Source organism: Trichechus manatus, unplaced genomic scaffold (genome assembly GCF_000243295.1).
Source record: "Trichechus manatus latirostris isolate Lorelei unplaced genomic scaffold, TriManLat1.0 scaffold00008, whole genome shotgun sequence".
Classification (NCBI taxonomy): Eukaryota; Metazoa; Chordata; class Mammalia; order Sirenia; family Trichechidae; genus Trichechus; species Trichechus manatus.
In genome coordinates, this window is record NW_004443944.1 from 1,623,051 (window position 1) to 1,628,436 (window position 5,386).

Sequence of the window (5,386 nt, forward strand, 5' to 3'; positions counted from 1 at the left end):
GGGTCTGCTCAGCCCCACTCAGGTGGCTGCTGGCCTGGCCCTGGACGTGCAGCGCCAGAGGTGAGTGGGGCAGACACCCGGGTCAGGGTGGTCTGGGGCTGGACAGCCCAGGATTGGGGGATCTGTGTCACCTTGTGTCCGGACAGGCCAGGACTCAGGATTCAGAGTCACCTGGGTCCCCATCAGCCCAGGACTGAGGGCTCAGGGTCACCTGGGGCCCTGTCAACCCAAGACTGAAGGTTGGGGCCACCCTGTGTCCGGACAGGCCAGGACTTGGGACTCAGGGTCATGGACCTGGGGCCCCATCAGCTCTGAACTTGGGGTCAGGGTCTCATGGAGCCTGGTTAGCCCAGGACTCAGGCATCAGGGTCACCTAGGGTCCACACAGACCAAGATTAAAGAGGTGGGGTCACCTGGAGTCCAGACAGCCCAGGACTCAGGGATCAGAGTCACCTGGGGCTCTGTCAGCCCAGAACTCTGGGTTCAAGGTCACCTGGAGTCCAGATAGCCCAGGACTCAGGGGTAAGGGGTCACCTGTGGCTCCATCAGCCCAGGACTTGGGTGTCAGGGTCACCTGAGGCCTTGTCAGCCCAGGGCTCTGGGGTCGGGGTCACCTGGAGTCCCGGTGGCCCAGGACTTGGGAGTTGGGGTGGCCTGGGGCCCATCAGCCCAGGACTCAGGAGTCAGGGTCACTTGGGGCTCCACCAGCCCAGGACTCAGGGTCACTTGGGGTTCCGTCAGCCCAGAACTCAGGTGTCAGGGTCACCTGGGGCTCCATCGGCCCGGGACTTGGGGTCAGGGTCACATGGGGCCTGGTCAGCCCAGGACTCAGGAGTTGGAGTCACCTGGAGTCCAGATAGCCCAGGACTCGGGGGGGGGGAGGGTCATGGGTCTCTATCAGCCTAGGACTTGGGGGTCAGGGTCACCTGGGGCCCTGTCAGCCCAGGACTCTGGGGCCAGTGTGGCCTGGGGCGCCATCAGCCTACAACTCAGAGGTCAGGGTGGCCTGGGGCCAGGCAGCCCCCTAGACATGGGTGATAGGGTCAAGGTCCTCTTAGTTAATTCTCTTAGCTCCTGCATGTAGGGGTCAAAGTTTTGTCCATCCCCCAAAGGTGGATTTCAGGGTTCCCTCAGCCCTTAGACCTCCAGACACAGGGGTCAGGTCTCCTCCGGCCCTGTCAGTTCAGGACACCCCCCCGCCCCGACACACACCTGCCTGCACAGACTCCCCCGTCCTCTCCTGCTAGTCCAGGGCACTGACCTGACATGGCAGCCGTGGCCCCTTCTCTGACCGGTCGCCCAGAGTGGGGACTCTCCACTCCTCTGCGGCCACGGAGAGTCGTGGCCCAGTGCGGGGGCAAGTAAGGGGCCACTGCGACGGCCTTTGGAGTACTAGGGTTAGTGTTTTTAAGGAAATTGAGAGACCCCCGTGAGTGCAGTGGTTGGAGCCCGGCTCTGGGAGCCGACCGGGTCCTTCCCCTGTGACCTTGAGCAAGTTACTCAGCCTCCCTGGGCCTCAGTGTCCTGCTCTGTGGAGCGGGGTTCACGTTAAGCACTGCCCACGTGAGGAGACTGATGGGAGTGTCAGGTGTGCGTCGAGGACTCTGTGGGGCATGGCGGTGGCTGAGATGAGCACGGCCTTGTCACCCCACGGTGGCCTGGGGACAGCTCGCAGCTTACCCCCCAGGAGAATCTGAATTTCACACCTAGGTCCAACCAGTGACGTTATCGCCAGTTATCGCCAGTCGGTGGTGACTTGGCGCCCAGCAGCAGGCTAGGTTTCCGAGGAGGCTTCGTGTCTCTTCTGGGCAAGGCTGACGGTGGGGAAGAGGGTGCCATCCGCACAGAGAGGGGCCTTCTGAAATCACAGCCAACACGGGGCCAGCAGGGGCAGGGGCATGGGGAGCAGCCCTGTGCAGGGGAGACACCTCACCGCTTGAGGGGCTGGTGCAGACAGAGTCTGAGAAGAGGCCTGGGGCTTTAGCACAGATGTGGGGCCCTCTGGGTCTGGAGCCGCTTAGCTTTCCAGAAGCCACTGAGCGCCTGTCCAAATCCGACTGATTTCGGCTCAGCCTGGCAGCTGGCCATTTGTAACCCTGATTTGGGGGGTTTGTGGTCCAGCTGGAGAACAGCTGGAGGTGGGTGGCCGTGGTCAGAGCCTAGAGGTGGTTTCCTAACGCTGCCCAGGTGAGCCCTGGCCAGCCCCCTTGTGGGCCCTTTCCCGTGGGAAGTGCAGGGCTCCTGCAGGCCTCTGCTCAGTGTTCCAGAACATGGTAGTTGGGCTCTGCCTGCCTGGGGCTTCCTGAGACCAGGCACCCAGCACCGCCTTGCCACTGGACAGATGCCTGCAGGGCTGCGGTGCGCCAGGCGCTGGCCGGGCAGGTTGCTATTCACTGAGTTCAGGACCGAGTGCCCATGGCTTTCCTGGTGGCGCCTGATTGGAATGTCACTGGGGCCAAAACTTCTGGGCGGCCCATGGACAAGTGTGGTCATTTCGCTAAGGCTGCACATCCACCCCCCCCATTGCCCAGTCCTGTTTGCAAGGCCATGTCAGCCAGCCCTTGCTCTCCAGAGCCTCTGAGCCCGCCCGAGCCGGGTGGAGACCCTCCTAACCGCCCTGGACTTGGCTGGTGACTCTGTCCTCCCCTCACTGTCTTCAGTTACAAAGTGGAGGGTTTATGAACACTAGAAACTTTGTTTCATAAATAGCTTTCTCTTCCTTTCTGTGCCTGTTTCAGGGTGAGCAGACCCGGAAGGTGGTGGCCACCTCGCCTCCAGCAGCCCCCCACACCCTGGCTCCTTCTCCTATGGAGTCAGAGACAGGCCCCCCCAGGCGGTCACTGGCACGTCATTAAGGCAGATGACCTCTTTGTCCCCGTGGCTTTAACATGACTCGGCAGGAGAAGGCTTCCTGGGACCTGGGGAGACTTGCACTCCCCAGGAGTCCAGGAGGGGGTGCTGTGTCTGTATGTCTGTGTATTAGCAAGATAGCAGGAAGCCCAAACTGCATTCTTTTCAAAGGTTGTTTTTGGTTTTTAGCCTTTTTTAAATTGAGGTGTAAAACACCCCCAGTGGGAATGTGCGTGTGCAAGGCCTCAGGCACGGATCAGTGGGTTTATACACGTGCACTCCCATGTCACCACTGCACCAGCTCAGGACGTGGGACATCCCCTGAGATTCTGCCAATGGTCCGACGTGTATCTTGTGGCCGAGCAGACAAGTTTCCATAGGGCCCATGCGGGCACGGGGTCAGCATCGGGGGTGCCCCCTGTAGGGCTAATGTGGGCACGGGGTCAGCATTTGGGGTGGCCTCCGTAGGGCTGGTGCGGGCACGGGGTCAGCGTCTGGGGTGCCCCCACAGAAGGGTGGCTCAGACCTGGCCCGTGACTGCGCATAGCTGTCCTTGACGCTTCCGCCTCCCTGGCGGGCGATTTAAAGTCACGACAGTCCTACTTCTCGGGAGTGTCTCGCGTGTCTTCACTGACAGAAACGCCCTCTCGCCACCCTCCTTAACCGCAACAGTGCCGGCGCTCGGTGGTGGTTTCAGGTGGCCGACCCGAGAGAGGCTGGGCCCAAGCATCCAAGGCCCAGGGTGGCTGCGCCTGCCGGCTTCAGAGTCCCGTCCTGACGGCCGGAAGGGGCAAGGGTCCTGCAGGTTAGGACTCAGGCTGTGGCCAGCCGGGTGGTTTCTCTCTCGTTCACTGTCTGGAGATGCCAGGAGCCTGGTCGCTCCAGCACTGAGGATGTTGTGTGGCAGCCCTCAGAGTGAGAGGACCACTCCTCTCCCACGTGTGGACTTTCCCACTTCCAGAATGTTCCACAGCCACCAACAGGCCACTGTCACTGCTCTTCTGCTCACTCCAGCCACGTCTCCATGTGTGGCGAGCGCTGTTTGCACTGGACTGAGTGTGAGCAGATACGCGTGCTCTCTCTCTGGGTCGCTCTCTCACGCTCTGTCAGTCTCCTTGTCTCTCTCACGCTCTCTGTCTCTTTCTCCCTCGTCTTCTCTCTGTCTCTGTCTCTCTGTCTCTTGCTCTCTCTCACTGTCTTGCTCCCTCACTCTCTCTCTCTCAGCCCCCTCGAGGGGTGTTAGCCCCTAGCACCCTCTGGAGGCCATGATCCACGATTTCTATTCTCCTAGGGCCGCCCTCTAACTACCATTTCTCAACATCGGTCCACTCGCCCAGAAGTAAGCGACTATCCCTCAGTAATTGACTTTTTAAGCCTCACGCTTTTCAGAACACAGCAGGCCTGCAAAAGCACGGCCTCGTGTCCCTGGGGCCCCGAGTCCGCCCTCGGCGTCCTTCCTCCACAAACTCTGGTTCCCACGGAGCGGGAAGGGAGTGGGAAAGCCCTGGCTGTGACTGGGAACATCCCTGGAGTGAAGACAGGGTTCAGAAAGCGTGCCCCGAGCAGAAAGGCACTGTTGTCCAGGCGAGGCTGGCGAGGTCGGGGCGGTGCCAGAAGGGGCTTAGGCCGGGGAGGGGCAGTGCCACCAGCGGTCAAGGCATAGATGTGGGAGCCACCGCCTGGGCCAGATCCCAGCCCCACCCTGGCCAAGCGATGGGGACTGGGCCTCAGTTTCCCCACCTGTACAATGGGGTAGTAACCACTATAGAGTGAGTGTGAGGACTGGATCTATGTATAAGGTGCCCACAGGGAAGGGGGGCAGAAGGAGATCACAGAGGAAATGATCTGAGACCACCAGAGCCGCTCTAGATGCTTGCTGGGGGGAAGGGCATCATCCCCACAGTGACCAGGACACAGCGGGTGAGCGGGCCGGCCGCAGAGGCCAGGCAGCACCGGGCAGGGGGGCACTGATGCAGCGGGACAGGCTTCCGGGGGCCCTGCCGCTGGGCTGGGCGCCTGCAAGCAAGGTCCCAGGGGTGCGGAAGGCATGGCCTCAGCTGGGTAATTAGAAGCTAATGAGCCTCCAAGAACGTACCAGGGCTGCTGCCCGGGGCCTCTGGGCCCAGCCCTGTGGGGCGCACGGTTTTCCCATGGGGCACACATGGCCTGTCTGGGAAGGTCCCCTCGGCTCTACACAGCTGGGGGGCCTGCCTGCTGTCCTCCATCTTGGGTCAGCACTCACCTGGCCCCACTTGTGCCTCTTGGGATCCCCTACCTGTGGCTGATCTGCTGTCCTCTCCCCACTGCCCCGCCCCCTTCCCTCAGCCCTCCCAGTCCTGCTGGCCTGGGCACCCCAGCCCAGAGCTGTCCAATGCTTCTGCATTCCCATCACCCCAAACACCTGAACATCACTCCAAACAGCCTCCCTGAAGAGGCCCCTTGTTTCCTGGCCTCCTCCCTCCCTCCAGCCCTTGCTTGGAGGACCCAGGCTGAGCGTGGGCCGACCTCCCACCCCCATCATGTCTGAGGTCCATGG